Source organism: Lepus europaeus, chromosome 9 (genome assembly GCF_033115175.1).
Source record: "Lepus europaeus isolate LE1 chromosome 9, mLepTim1.pri, whole genome shotgun sequence".
Lineage (NCBI taxonomy): Eukaryota > Metazoa > Chordata > Mammalia > Lagomorpha > Leporidae > Lepus > Lepus europaeus.
In genome coordinates, this window is record NC_084835.1 from 76,346,507 (window position 1) to 76,362,915 (window position 16,409).

The following is a 16,409-nucleotide window of genomic DNA, read 5'->3' on the forward strand; positions in this document are numbered from 1 at the left end:
AATGAATACAATAATTGTTGAACAAATGCTTAGAGGAAGAAAGCAATACATTTATGAATGTTGAATACTTACTGTGCTTTAGAATCAAAAGGTCTTATGGTAATTAAAAAGTGAATAATTTGCAATTTTTATTCCTCATGGTTCTTTAAAAGTTCTATTAAGCAGTGACAGTTTTACAAATCTTTAAACAAATGAAGAAAGATATCAAAATAAAATTTAAATTAAGACTCAAGAGTAGAAGGATCAAAAAGATTTCACTGTCTTATCTTGATCTTACATGCAATGACTTAAAACTGAAAAGAATTGGAATGGGCGATTGATGCAGCAGTCAAGATGATACTTGGGATGCCCATATTGCCATATCAGAGGGCCTGGATTTGAGTCCTCACTCTGCTCCTGATTTCAGCTTTCTGCTAATGGAGATGCTAAGACAAGAATTGATAGCACAAGTGATTGGGATTCCTGTCACTCAGTTTGGAGACCTGGACTGAGTTACCAGCCCTGAACTCCAGCCCCAGCCCAGCTCTGGCTGTTGGCATTTTGGTAGTGAATCAGCAGATGGAACCTCTCTATCTCATTCTCTGTGTCTCTGTGCCTCTCAAGGAAGAAATACTTTAAAAAAATTAATGCTTTCTTGAGTGCAGTAACAATCAGCTTATGTCTCAACAGGTAATAAAACAAAAATGAAACCATATACTTATGAGCATTGAAATAAACATGCTCAAGGCAAAATAAAATCATAAAAATAAAAATATTCTCCAAGGAAGATTATTTCCTTTTGAAGTCCTTACTCATACTTTTGGAAGAAAAATTCTATGAGAATAGCATGTAAAAACATCAGTAAAGAGCTTTTTATTTCTGTAAACATTTTATGTTACATCCTCATCACAATTACACAGGATACATTTTAAATCGCAATTAATTAGATATACCTTGCAAAATGTAATCATATATACCTTTCCCATTTCTTAAGGATCTAAGCAAAGTTTTTACAAACTCTCCAACTCCACACACAAGTGATGATAATTCTGTTTTCATTAATATAAATTCACTGAGATGTATGCAAAACCACTATGCCAAATAACATGCATGCTTATTTCCCTCAGTAACCATAAAATCCTTGATAGAAGTAATAAAATACTTTAACTACTGAATATATTATTTTTCACATAATGTCAAATATATCATCCTTCATATTTTCATTACATCAAAATGAAGATAAAAGTTGTATCTCAAACTAAATTATGTTCAACCAAAAATATTTCTCTTCAGAACAAAGTATCCCAAAAGATATCTAATTACCCCATTTTCCATGCCATAAGATTTAAAATTGAAAAATGAGATTATTTTCTGGAGAACAATGGTATCTACTGTGTATCTTTTATAAGACAAAACAAAAAAGTAAGTTTGTTTTTTTGAAACCTGTTGAGAAATCAAAATCAGAGACCATCTCTCTATATATATATGCTTTATGATCATAAAATGAACTCATACTTAAAAACATATTATAACGGCCGGTGCCGTGGCTCAACAGGCTAATCCTCCGCCTAGTGGCGCCGGCACACCAGGTTCTAGTCCCAGTCGGGGTGCCAGATTCTGTCCCGGTTGCCCCTCTTCCAGGCCAGCTCTCTGCTGTGGCCAGGGAGTGCAGTGGAGGATGGCCCAAGTGTTTGGGCCCTGCACCCCATAGGAGACCAGGAGAAGCACCTGGCTCCTGCCATCGGATCAGTGCGGTGCGCCGGCCGCGGCGGCCATTGGAGGGTGAACCAACGGCAAAGGAAGACCTTTCTCTCTGTCTCTCTCTTTCACTGTCTACTCTGCCTGTCAAAAAAAAAAAAAATTATGTGGATCAGAAAAAGTATATACTATTTAATACTTTTCTGTTCACTTTTGTTGAACTGGCATTACTCCTCACAGATTCATACCTCTAGTCTTGCCCTGTCTCCTGGGTTTGGGCTTCTCCCAGTTTCATGTCAGGGCACAACTACTATTAGACTAGATCTCTGCTGTGACTTTTTCCTCCCTACTTAATACTTATAATATTACTTGTAAAGTCTTGGTTTTTTTTAGTTAACAAATTATATTTATTTGAAGGAGAGAGAGTGAAAGAGAAGGTGAGAGAAAGAGAGAGAAAGAGTGAGAGAGAGAGAAACCACCTGCTGATTCAACTCCCCAAATAACCACAATAGCCAAAGCTGGATCAGGCTGAAGCCAGGAGCCAGGAACACAATCCCTATCTCCAACATGAGTGGTAGAGTGCCAAGTACTTGGGCCATCACCTGATGTCTGCAGAGTGTGCATCAGCAGGAAGTGGAATCAGGAGGTGAGCTATGTGACCCTCAGAAGGGGACCCACTGGAGTAAACGCCCACCCTTATGTACGGGAACACATACTCCTTACTGTGGGTGCCTGCTCTGTTTATCCTTCTGGCACTCAGCTACCTGTTTGGATTTAGGTGGAGTGCTTCAGGGAGGGAAAAGAGAAGATCTTTGGAAAAAATGCACTCACAAAGAAGGAAAAAATGTGCCTTTTCTTCAAGGGTCACTGCACATTGTGTGAATGAGAAGAGGTTTACTTCAGAGAGCCTGTACTGGAGAAAACGCTTCAGAAGAAATTGCGTAAAGGTCAATCATTTAGTCAGTTAATTTTTCTGCTGTCCCTCTCCTAACCTACAACAAATATGCAATAGTTCAATACAGCTTCTTAATTATTTAATAGAAAACTTTTATTTAATAAATATAAATTTTGAAAGTACAACTTTTGGATTATAGCGGTTCTTCCCCCAATAACCACCCTCCCACCCACAAACCATCCCATCTCCTACTCCCTCTCCCATCCCATTCTTCATTAAGATTCATTTTTAATTATCTTTATATACAGAAGATCAACTCTATACTAAGTAAAGATTTCAACACTTTGTACCCACACAGATACACAAAATATAAAGTACTGTTTGAAGACTAGTTTTACTGTTAATTCTCATAGTGCAGCACATAAAGGACAGAGATTCTACATAAGGAGCAAGTGCACAGTGACTCCTGTTGTTGATTTAACAATTGACACTCTTATTTATGACGTCAGTAATCACCAGAGGCTCTTGTCATGAGTTGCCAAGGCTATGAAAGCCTCTTGAGTTCACAAACTCTGACCTATTTATTTAGACAAGGTCATAATCAAAGTGGAAGTTCTCTCCTCCCTTCAGAGAAAGGTACCTCCTTCTTTGACGGCTCTTTCTTTCCACCAGGATCTCACTCACGGAGATCTTTCATTTAGGTCATATTTTGCCACAGTGTCTTGGCTTTCCATGTCTGAAATACTCTCATGGGCTTTTTAGCCAGATCTGGATGCCTTAAGGGCTGATTCTGAGGGCAGAGTGCTACTTAGGGCATTTGTCATTCTATGAGTCTGCTGTGTATCCCGTTTCCCTTGTTGGACCGATCTCTCCTTAATTTTATCAATTATTACTAGCAGACACTATTCTTATTTATGTGATCCCTTTGACACAATCCTATCTTTATGATCAGTTAGCATGTGCCGAACTATGTATCTCCCTCTCTTATTCCCACTCATATTTTTTTTTACTTTAAAAATTTTTTTTAACTTTTATTTAATGCATATAAATTTCCAAAGTACAGCTTATGGATTACAATGGCTCCCCCCCCCCATAACTTCCCTCCCACCCACAACCCTCCCCTTTCCCACTCCCTCTCCCCTTCCAATCACATCAAGATTCATTTTCAATTCTCTTTATATACAGAAGATCAGTTTAGTATATATTAAGTAAAGATTTCAACAGTTTTCACCAACATAGAAACACAAAGTGAAAAATACTGTTTGAGTACTAGTTATACCGTTAAATCACAATGTACAGCACATTAAGGACAGAGATCCTACATGAGGAGTAAGTGCACAGTGACTCCTGTTGTTGCCTTAATAAATTGATAGTCTTGTTTATGGCATCAGTAATCACCCTAGGCTCTTGTCATGAGTTGCCAAAGCTATGGAAGCCTTTTGAGTTCACCGACTCTTATCATATTTAGACAAGGCCATAGTCAAAGTGGAAGTTCTCTCCTCTCTTCAGAGAGAGGTACCTCCTTCTTTGATGACCTGTTCTTTCCACTGGGATCTCACTCGCGGAGATCTTTCATTTAGGTTTTTTTTTTTTTTTGTCAGAGTGTCTTGGCTTTCCATGCCTGAAATACTCTCATGGGCTTTTCATCCGGATTCGAATGCCTTAAGGGCTAATTCTGAGGCCAGTCCCACTCTTATTTTTAACAGGAATAATTCTGTGTTAATTAAAGAGTTCAATCAATGGTATTAAGTAGTAATTTTTTTCTGTTTTTTAAAACAAATGCTAATTCTCATTGGACTTTACTATTACTAAAGTAAGCAAAAGCCTTTTGGAATTCAAGCTCAAAGACACGCTGTATCACAAAATTGCCTTTACACATCTGTATCTGTTACCTTTGAGTTACAACAATGAAATACCTGAGACAAATAACATGGAGAGGACAGGTTTACTTAGCTCACAGTCTAAGACTAGGCAGCCTTGGTGGTTTGGTCTCTATTAAGAGTGGCAAAATGGCAGGAAGATGGTTTGGAGCAAGTGCTTGTATCTTGAGCCAGCAACCAGGGTGGGGGTGGGAGTGAAGGGATAGCATGGTTGTGGTGGGGGTGGGCAGAAAGGCAGGGATCCACAGTCCACTTCAAGGGCACAACTTCATGCCAGACCCCAGCTCCTAAAGGTTCTGCCACCCTCCAGGAGTATCACCCTGGGACCAAGCCTTTGATACATGGGCCTTTGGGAGACACCCAAACCACAGCACATCTGACAGACCAACTATATCAACAGTCAAAAAAAACATTCAATTGTCAACTGAAAGAATGATCTCTTCTGTGCAGTGTTGGTCCTGACTTAATCACACAGCTGTAAACTTATCCATGTGCAGTGCCTGCCTCATTATAGTATGTTTCACCCATGTCAATCATGGTCAATTACTTTAAAGTCACACAAATTAAAAAGCTTACTAACTTCCATGGGCAATATGTGTATTCCGTTTGATAACAATGTTTAATGCCTGCTGTCTTGTTCATCTATGACCTAGATGCAACTAGGGATATTTTCTCCAATGTGACAAGATTCACCTGTGCTCTAGACCTGAGAACTGAAACTTACTAGGATTTTTATCCTCTAGAAATTTAAAAATCCATGTGAAGAAAGAAGAAAACTGTGTTGTAAAATCTTAGCTACTACCTCAGCAATTGTTATATAATATATTCATAATTTATAAATTATATTTATTTGAAGTTTATAGAATTCCATACAAGTTTTCAGGTTAGAAGTAAAAATGAGAGTGGACAGAAACTATGTGGAAGGGAGAAATATATCAAAGGAACATGACTTACTTATTAAAATTAGATTGAAAATTTAACTTTGAAGATGGAAATAAAGCAAACCTCATGGATATTCACCTCTTATAAGCAGAAATATATAATTCCCTAGAATTGTTTCTGATATTAAAACATTCTCCCTATGGATAGTAGATAAATATATTTTGCTGCCATAATGAACAAGATTTTCAACTTTTAGGCTTTTCAAAACATTAAGTGGTTTTATCATTTTAAAATATATAGGCTTTTAAGAAAAACTGATTACAAATTTATCTTAAAACGCATCCTGAGCAGTGAAACAATTCAGTATGATACCACAATGATTGATGCATAAAATTATGTTTTTCACAAGAAGGAGACACAAGGAACTCTGTAATTTCCACTTAATTTCTCTGAAAACATAAAACTGGACTAAAAATTAAAGTTAAAAATAATATTTCCTCATAGATGACAGTCTAACCTGCTATACTACTAGGCGTTTGAAAGGAATAGACAGCTGTCACTATCTTCAGTCTTTCCCAAGCTGAGTTCCAGTGAATTGCCTCAAGATGATTTTTAGTTGGAGCTGGTAAGGCAATTGAGTCAATAATTTTAAATAACGATCTTAAGTATGGAGATAATGTGTTGCTGTTTAATGAATGTCATAATTTTTTATCAGGCATATTTAATAAAGTTAAAATTCTTTTATTCAAAACAATTCTTTCTTTTATCTATTCAAGAGGCAGAGAGAGAAAGGGAGAACATGCTCCCACCTGTTGGTACATTTCCCAAAAGCCCATGGTGCCCACTACTGGGCCAGGCTGAAGCCTGGAACACAATACAGACTGATGTGGTCTAGTTGAGCCATCACCTGCTACCTACTAGGGTCTGCACTGGAGAGAAACTGGAACTGGGAGCTGGAGATGGGAATTGAACCCAAGTACTCTGATAAGGAGGTGGGGTTCTTAACTGCCAGGTCAAATATCTATCCCTCTATTATTTTAAACATATTCAAAGAACTTTATTTAAAGTCTTTTTTTTCTGCCAGAACAATCTTCCTTATGTTTATACATTAATTTTTCTTAAGTGCTCATGTAACACAAAGTAAAAATTCTAGAACATCATAAAATAATACAAAAGGAAAAATATTCCCTATGACAAATCAAAAAAACAAGCTTGACTGACTTACTGGATTAATCAAACTTAAAATAATCTGGGCAAGCGTTTGGCTTAATGGTTAAAATGCTAAGTTAGGAAACTCACATCCCTCATCAGAGTTTCTGGATTTGATATCTGGCTCTTGACTCCAGCTTGCTGCTAATGGTGACCCTGGGAGGCCGTTGTGATTAGATCCCTGTCACTCATGTGCAAGACCTGGATTCCTTTCCTAGCTCCCTAGCTTCAGTCTGGCCAACTTGTTGCAGGCACTTGGGAAATGAACCAGTGATTATGTTCTGCCTCTCTCTCTCTCTGTCAAATGAATACAAATTCAAAAACTCAGGTTTATATACAACTAAATATTTCTGGCTAAAGACATCATATTAAACAAGAAATTTAGTAGAGCTATTACATAGCTTACATATATAAAATGCAGTTATTGTGTTCTAGTATACATAAAACTTTGTTAAGATGATGAATACACAATTAAACACCAGAGAAATAATTATTTTAAGGTACTTTTTTCTTCTTAAACCAATACCTCAAATTAATGTTAATGATAAAACTACAATGTCCTTATAAAGTATTAAGAGGAAACCACAGATCTTACATATTAAATGTATTATCAGTTAATAGTACTACATAAACCATATTGATGAAAATATTAAAATACATATGGTTTATAATTTTTGCTCAACTAAAACATATTCAGAAGCAAGTATAAGAGAACACTATGAAACATTTTCATATGTAAATATGCCTTTGACTTTTTATTGTTTTATTTCCACATTAATTGTTAATTTTGAAGGCATATGTGGAAAACAGAAATCTTTTTACAGTTTAACAGAAGTTCCCCTATCATGGACACACTCCATGTGTGTCCATGTGTATGAATGAGCTACATATCAATTCATGAGGACATGGGAGGGAGGAAAGAAGTTGTCTCAACACTAACTATTTCCCAGTATTTTTACATATTGATTCCAGTGGAGAGTCTAAATAAACTGCTTAGGTTTTCTTTGGCCACCCCAGACATCTTTTAAATTTCAATATGAGGAACAACTTTTTTTTTTAGAATAAATTAGTAGCTGTTCCAGGTCCTAATAACTTTTTTCACACATATACAACAGAATAAACTTAGGGCAGGCATTGTGTCATAACAGGTAAAACTACTGCTTGAGATGACGGTAGCCCAGATGGGCACTGTTTCTAGTCCCAGCTGCTCCACTTCTGATCTTACTCCCTGTGAAAGGGCTAGGAAAGCAGCGGAGGATGGCCCACTTCTTTGGGCCCCTGTCACCCACATAGGAGACCCAGAAGAACCTCCTGGCTCCTGGCTTCAGCCTGACTCAGCTCAGGATGTTGCAGCCATGCAGGAAGTGAGCCAGTGGATGAAAGATCTCTCCTTTTTGCAACTCTGACTTTCAAATAAATAATAATTTTTTAAAAAACCTTTAAAAACAAAACAAAAAAGAAAACAGACATAGTCTCAGGCTGTCTAAATGTAGCTAGGTGAAAAAAGTCATTACACCTTCTTTATAGACTATCAATAAAACTATGAGTTTTAGGGAATATATTACTTATTTAATATACATGTAACTTCCAATTAAATTATTTAATGATAAATTCAGGAAATGACTTTGTAACAAGGTTTATCATTGAAACATCAAATCTTTGGTAATTACCATCAATGAAAAACTTTAATTATAAAAGATGGCAGCAGTAAAGGGCAGTGGAATATTGATCATTTATTTTCCACATGACAGAGAGTTCTTTCTTGTCATGAGCAATGAAGGATAAACTTATTAAATATTTCCTGTTCCTTCCCCTTCATACATTGACAAATGTAATGCTGACATTCCTTGAGGAAATGCCAATATTTTTAAAATTTTTTTCCTGTTAAGTATTTCTGAATAATGAGTGAAACTGTACTTCACACATTCACAGATATTACTCTAATAGCCTCAGTTTTTCCTTTTTCTTTTTCTTTTCTTTTCTTTCTTTCTTTCTTTCTTTTTTGACAGGCAGAGTTAGACAGTGAGAGAAAGAGACAAAGAGAAAGGTCTTCCTTCCATTGGTTCACTCCCCAAATGGCTGCTATGGCCGGCGCTGCGCCAATTCGAAGCCAGGAGCCAGGTGCTTCTTCCTGGTCTCCCATGCGGGTGCAGGGCCCAAGCACTTGGGCCATCCTCCACTGCACTCCCGGGCCACAGCAGAGAGCTGGACTGGAAGAGGAGCAACAGAGACAGAATCTGGCGCCCTGACCAGGACTAGAACCCGGAGTGCCGGCGCCACAGGCGGAGGATTAGCCAAGTGAGCCACGGCGCCAGCCCCTCAGTTTTTCTTAAAAAGTTAAAATGTAGTATCAAATAAGTGTCACAAGTCAATCATTTTTATCCCTTTTCTAAAGTTGAATTTTTGCCAAATTTGTAAACTTTGTATGTGTATTTTTTTTTAACATGCTCTTTGCAGCTTTTAATCAGGTTCATTCAGATGCCCCAAAATGTTAGGTAAGTAAGCTATTTTTTCAAGTGAATAGCTCTCCTTTAACAAATCTACAGTAACACATTTGCTATCCATTTTTATATTAGCAAATAAACTCCTGAAAAAAAGGTCTTTGGAATGTGTGTATACCTGGGTATACAAAGTATTTCACAAATTCATGGAAAGGTGGAATTAAAAGATCAGTTTATTTTGGTGCAAAACAATTTGAAATCTGTGTATAATTTTTCCATAATACATACTTCCCATAAACTATTCATTTTTAAAAATTGTAATTTTCTTTTAATTTATTTGAGAGGAAGAGAGAGCTTCCACCTGCTGGTTCACTCCCCAGATGCCTACAAGAGATCCTGGCTAGGTGGGGGCCAAAGTTGGGAGCCAGAAACTCAATTCTAGTCTCCCACTGCCTGTCAGGGACCCAATCATCTGAGCCATCACAGCTGCTTCCCAGGGTCTACATTAGCAGGGAGCTGGAGTCAGGAGCTGGATCCAGGCTATCAAAGTCAGGTGCTCAGATACAGGACCATGGTGTCGTAAATGTCAACTCCCCCATGAATTTTTTGAAGACTCCTTATATGTCAGTAGATATGGTGTTCTGATCCTGTATCTTTGCATAAAGCCATAGCCATTCATCTGGATTTATATGCTGATATCCACTTATATGGAATTAAGATATATGAGAAAATTTTTATTCACAAAAGCTTCTATGTGAGTTTTATACCTGCAAGAGGCTCTGAGATTCAACTCTCAGTGTTTGCATCTTCACAGCATCTATAGTCTTTATACCTTCATGACACTAGGATTCATGCCTCATGTAATATCTGCTTATCACAATGTCCTATGTTGGAGTTCCAGGGTTCAATAACTTAGCCCCCATCCCGATTCCTCCTTATGAAGACCCTGGAAAGTAGCTATTGTATGGCTCATGTGGTTGGGTTCCTGACACCCATGCTGGAAAGCTGGATTGAGTTACTGGTTCCCAGCTTTGGTCCCCACTTTGCCTAAGGTTATTGTGGGCATTTGGGGAGTGAGTCAGCAAACAGGAGTTCTCTTCCTGCTTCTTCGCCTCCCAGGTAAATAAATGAAAAAAAAATTTAAAGGAAAGCTTCATTTTTGTTTTAAAGTATTCATTTGCATCCTTGCCTATATAATCTATAAGAAGTTTGTTTCATTTTTTCAGAAAATTATCTTCAATGAGTCTAATGTGCTATTAACTAGCATATTTATTAACATCCTAAAATCATCGATATGCTTTTTTTATTTACTAATCTGTTTGATTCATGTTGTCACTATGATGTGTGATTTGCCAGTACTGTCTGTCCTGTACACATGGCTCTTTTTCTATTTCTTCTGTTTCCCTGGTCCCCAGTATACCAATGAAGCTGTATATAGGGTGATAAGATAAGCAATTCTGCAAATGTAAAAAGCCTGTTGGCTTAAAAGTATTAAATTGGATGGCAAACCTTTTTAATGCTTTTAAAGCTTGATATTAGCGTACCATACTCAATCTAATAGAGGAACTTTCTGCTTAAGATAGTGCAAAACCACCTCTCCCTAAAACAGCTGCTTGGGAGTATAATAGTCACAAAAATCTGCCATGCAAGAAGCTTCACTTGATCACTTCTGCATGCAAATGAAATGTGACATAATTATAAGGGCATATAAATTCTAATTTGAGGGGACCACTTTTATATGCAATTAATATCTTAATCATTTGGGGGATGGATTCTAGAGGCTCTAAAGTCATTTCAAATTATTCATTGTGTTGGGAAAGTAAGCATATGTAAAAATGAAATCTAAACATAAAATGAATTGCAGGCATGTACAAGTTCCAGGAATTTATTTGTAAATAATATAAAATCTTAAAATAATATGATAGAATTATTGTATATATATGATATAAAACAAATCATATATAAATCTTGAAAGTTAAATATATAGTAATCTAAATTAGAATAATTGAATAATTTGGGTCAATAATTATAAGTACAAAACATAAAATATAACCATTAATTTAAAAAATTAATTTCATTTTATTTGAAAAGCACAGAGAAAGAGAGACAGATACAAAGACAGAGGGATTTCCCATCTTCTGGTTCTCTGCCCAATTGCCTGCAAGAACCAGGGCTGGGCCAGGCCCAATCCAAGAGCCTCGAACTCCAACTGACTCTCACATGTGGGTGGCAGGAATCCAGCTTCTGAAGCCATCACCTGCTACCTGCCAGAGTGTGCATTAGCAGGAAGCTGGAATTAGGAGCAGCACTGGCACTCTAACTCAGCACTATGACATGGATGCCAATGTCCCAAGTGTTGTCTTATGTGCTGTTACCAAACTTCTATCCCATAGTCATTTTTATGTTCTTATAAAATCAAAAGGACGTTGTATTTCAATTTGTACTTCAATTTCCCTTTCAGTAAATTTTATGATCAGAGAAATGTACTAGCAATGTATTTTTAAAAACAGATAGAAATTTAACATGATAGAAACTCTTTAATTACAGAACACCTAACAATTAACTATTGAGTTCCATCAACAATAAAGCTTTTGAGTAACTGTTAAATTTAAATCCAAAAGGAAAAGAGGAAGGTGAAAAAGCAAAGAGGGAAAAGAAACAAAAAAACAAACAAAAACAAAAAAGAGAGAAAAGTAACAAAATAAATGATTTTAATATATTCTGCAAAAACATTAAATCCTAAAATTAATACATGTTTTCTATTTTAGAGTTAAATGGTGAAAATGTGAGAAAAATTAAATACAAGGAAATTAATTTTAAAGCAAATTAAAATGAAAGAATAATGAACTTAATACTTGCATAAAATCTTCCCTAAGTGTAAATACTCTGACACAAAAGTCATGATCTGGTTAACTGGGGAGATTTGGTGGGAAAGTCAGGATATTCTGGGTGAGTTCTTGAGGAGATCATCTGGGGGGGATGCTATGAGGGAGACCTCTCCCACAAGTCCAACTTTGAAAAATAACAAAATCATGAAATGAAAATTGCCAAGTATAAGAAATGTTCAGAGAGAACTGCAAAACAGCATTCAAGTATAATTTATACTGTTTTATTATAAAAACATGCTTCCTATTTTTATCATTTTAAATGAAGTCCAAGAGCAGACAAATTCCAATGTGAAGGAATCATTATTACATTACTGAATTTGTTTCTTAATCATTTGGAAGGGCTGGGTGTTAGTGACTCTACAGGTCCTTAGCTCTCTCTGTCTAATAAATGCTGTTGGTCAATAAGCAGATTTATTGAAAAGCTAGAAGCTGACCTTTTGTGTGAAATTTCCAATGTTGAGAAGAGATTACATGCTAGCCCATCCAGCAGTCTGCAGACATGTTTTATTCGACCCACAAAGCTCTTTCAACAAAGTAATTTCATGTTCTTCTGATTTCTTCCATCTCTTGGAGGCCAGATGATAAAACCAAGGCTCTCAATTGCTCAGAAAATAACAGTACTGAAGTGTTAGCCAAAACCTTTTCCCACTACTATGTTACTTTCGGTTACCTAACTCTCCTTTTAGACTATCAACAGGATAAAGGCTATCTGAACCATACACTATGGTGGCCTGAATCAGCTAAGAACTCTTAGCATTGTCTTTTGAAAATGCCAGTGGAGGTAGGGAGTGGTAAAATTACAGAGAGCCTTCCGGGGATCATACCAAAGTGACAGAGGCAGCAGGGACAGATATGCCTAGACCCTGTTAGAACACCAACAGCCTGAGATCGCCATCCTTTCTCACCTTCCTATCCTTGGGAAATTGTTTTACTGTCTCAGCAACAGGACCCACCTACCTGTGCCAAGTAACAGCCTAGATGTCAGAACTGAACTCTCCAACAGGAATATCATGTGACCATGGTCTACATTATTTTAAGTAATCTAGAAGCCACATTAAAAACTAGAAGATGGGGTCAGTATCATGGTGCAGTGGGTTAAGCTGCTGCCTGTGATTCTGGCATCCCATGAGTTCTGGCTGCTCCACTTCCATTCCATCTTCCTGCTAATGCACCTGGGAAAGCAGCAGAAGATGGTCTGAGTGCTTGGGCATATGCCACTCACGTGGAAGACCTGATGGAGTTCCAGGCTCCTATCTTTTGCCTGGCCCACCCTGGTTGTTGTGGCCATTTGGGGAGTGAGCCAGCAGATGGCAGATCTCTTCTTTAACTCTGCTTTTCAAAGAATTAAAGTAAAAAATCTTAAAAGAAAAAAAATACAGGTGAAAAGATAGCAGCAGCACGTCTGCTTCCCATTCACGATATTCTGGGTGGGGAACCCTATTTTTCCCTGTTCCTGAAATACTAAGCTTTATGTAAACACTAGCAATGCTTCACAGTGTCTTCCTAGACATTCAGAAAGGTTATACTTTTCATTTCTCTTGATATCAGATATGACCATGTGGCCAATAAAATCTGGGGATCGAAATGACATATATCATTTCTCAGCAGGAGCATCAACAACTTGCTGCCCTCTTCCCCTGCAGTGGCAATTACAAAAGAACATAGTAGATGGAAATAACACAGATCAAACCCATGGGATGAGAGACAATCCACAGAGAGCAATCCTGAGAGTCATTTGTGCTCACAATGGATTTTGCATGCACGAGAAATCAATGTTCTTGTGGTAAGCACAGAAAACTGGCAACTGCTGGTACACCACATCATAGCTATCATGTCTGAAAAGGCCTCACTCTGAGTGACCCAAAGCACTCTTAAGACAGCAAAATCAAGATGAAATGCCTGCAAAAATTAAATAAATCACAATCAAACTTATTGGAAATTAAACTCATAAAAGTATTCTTTATTCCTAAGAGTTTTGTTATAGTAATCCTGAAAATGTTATGAACTCTATTAGAGAAGCTGTTGTTTCCTTTCCTTTCCAGGGAAAGTTGTGTAATATTTACCAGCATCTGTGTATGAGTTGCCACAAATAAAAGAAGAATAGTGTGCCATGATATTCTTCTTTGAATTGAAGTTGGAAAAGATCAAAATAGTAAGCAGTAGGAATGATATAGAAGAATGATTATGATATCAAAATATAAAACTTAGACTTTTACTAGTCTAATAATGCCATGCACACCATTTTATATTAAATTATTGGAGAAGCAGTAGGATTATTGCATTCTTCCTTGTGTACAACCTAATAACTGAAAAATTCAAGCTGCTCTTCACTTCATTGGTATTCTTCCTCCAGGCATCTCTATTCCATGAAATTCAATGAAACTCTGCTTCCTGCCCCCCCCCCATTTGACAGAATCCAGCTAGAAATACATATAATTATCAGAGCTCAAGCAGAATTTTCTTTTTTTTTCTTCTGTAGAATATGTCCATTAACAAATTACACTGGAAGATCACTGCCTCTAATTAAATCACTTCCCAGAGTACAGGTGGTGCAGAAGCTCCCTTTACCCACTGTACAGTTATTAGTCTCTGAAATCTGATGCAATTTAGTCAGTTCCATATTCCAAGTTATTTCTGTCAACAAAGAAGGAATCCTAAGTCCTAATTTTAATAGGATTATTTGTTGATTTTTAAATTAAAAAAGTTTTCAACCTACTTTGTTGAAAACTGAAATTCTTATTAATTCTTTTTCAAAAACGTGACTAAAAAGGAAAAAACAAAACAAAACTAAGTTAGATCTGTGTCTTCATTTCATTATTGTAGCCTCTAAATGTGCCATAATGGCTAGTAAGAGCAAATATGACCCAGACTACCTGATTCATGGGTACAGCAAGGAACGTGAGGATGTTATATATTTTATGAAACCTGATTAAAAGAAATAGATAACAGATAATGTTCATTAAGTCAATTAGCTCTGCTCATATGATATGATACCACATTAACTGAAATTAAAGTCTATTGAACTATTACACGATTAAACCCAAAATCCTTTGCTGGTAGTAAAGTTACAAAATGGACAAAGGGATAAGACTTTATCTTAACCCTTGAAAAATGTAGGAAGTGCTTATTCCTTGATTTGCTGAAAGAGAAAGAGCATGATCATATATAGAAAAATAATTCATATAAAGCATTTCCAGGAAATATATAATACTTAAATCATAGTTAAAAGCTCAATTCCAAATTCTTGCTGTCAATCTACCAAAAAGATGTATCACCCCACTGACTTCTGAAAGGAACCTTGTATATAGCAAAGTTGGACATTTCACAGAAAGCAAACTATAAAACTTAAACAGAAGCCACAGCAAAGCCCTACTATTATTAAAGGCTGCCTTGTCTTCTGAACATTAGCAAAATGATATGTAGTTAGTATTTAATATGAGGGTAATTCCAAAAGTTACATTGGAAATGGAAATAAAATATAAGTTCACTTTGGTGCAAAAAACAAAATCCACCCATAGCTTTTTCATAATATGTATTTTCCATGGATTTTTCAAAGGGTCTCACTTATGTAAAATTTCATAAAAATTTCAGCAATACTACTATTTCTTTCACAAAGGCAATGAAATTATTCCAAGAAATTGTATAAAATCCATAAATTGCCAATAGGACTGAAGTAGTAAAAGCAATTAATAAATTATAATATTAATTCATTCATGCATTAATAATAAATTACTGTTAGGAAGCATCGTCAAGCAGCTCAGAAAAAAACTATAGCCTCCCAGTGGTTCTTTCTATAACTGTCTCAATTCACCAATTTCCAACTCTTTGACAAACTACTGCATAAACCCTAGAAAACTGTCCCAGTGGCAGATGTCTTCTTCTAACAACCTTTAGGGAAGTATTAGACCCAGTTCAGTTCAGTGTGGTTTAACACAGTCACAATGAGGACAAGGGCAAATAACCCATGCACATAATACAAAAGAGATGACACTTTCATGCAGTAACATAACAGCACCAAAAGGCTGAAGAGTATTTGATTTTACATACATATATTAATTGCTTAAGTTGCATAATGTTCTTTTAAAATTTCAATTAGTTATACTGATAAGTTATATTTTACATTTAGTGAAAGTTTATTATAGGGTCCAGAATGGCAGCCACATCAAAGTGACATCATTGGTTTAAGAGAGATAGAGATAAAAGAGAGAGAGAACCAAAATATTCTTCAAAAAATGTTCCCTCCCATTGTCACAGTCCAAAATGAAAATCGACTCCTGAAAACACTAGCTCAGCAATCTGAATAGATGCTGCTTCAGAAATCTGCTATTTCAACTGACAATAATAAGCCTTATCCTCATTAACAGGCTGACATTTCCTCTTGGAGAAATGACTGCACTTGCATTTCACCATTCTCATTAATTATATCAAAGTGAATGGGATTAATTGTCATATACTGTAACATTATGGCCATCTCATGTACACTTCAATTCCACACTGTGTGATTTATCTGAACAACATATGAGGTGCACTAGTGCTC

General features: G+C 36.5%; 1 protein-coding gene across 1 annotated transcript in view; it reads right to left on the reverse strand.

Moving 5' to 3' along the window:
- CDH2 (cadherin 2) overlaps positions 1-16,409 on the reverse strand; it is a 241,746-nt gene that overhangs the window by 64,186 nt on the left and 161,151 nt on the right. The window lies entirely within an intron of this gene.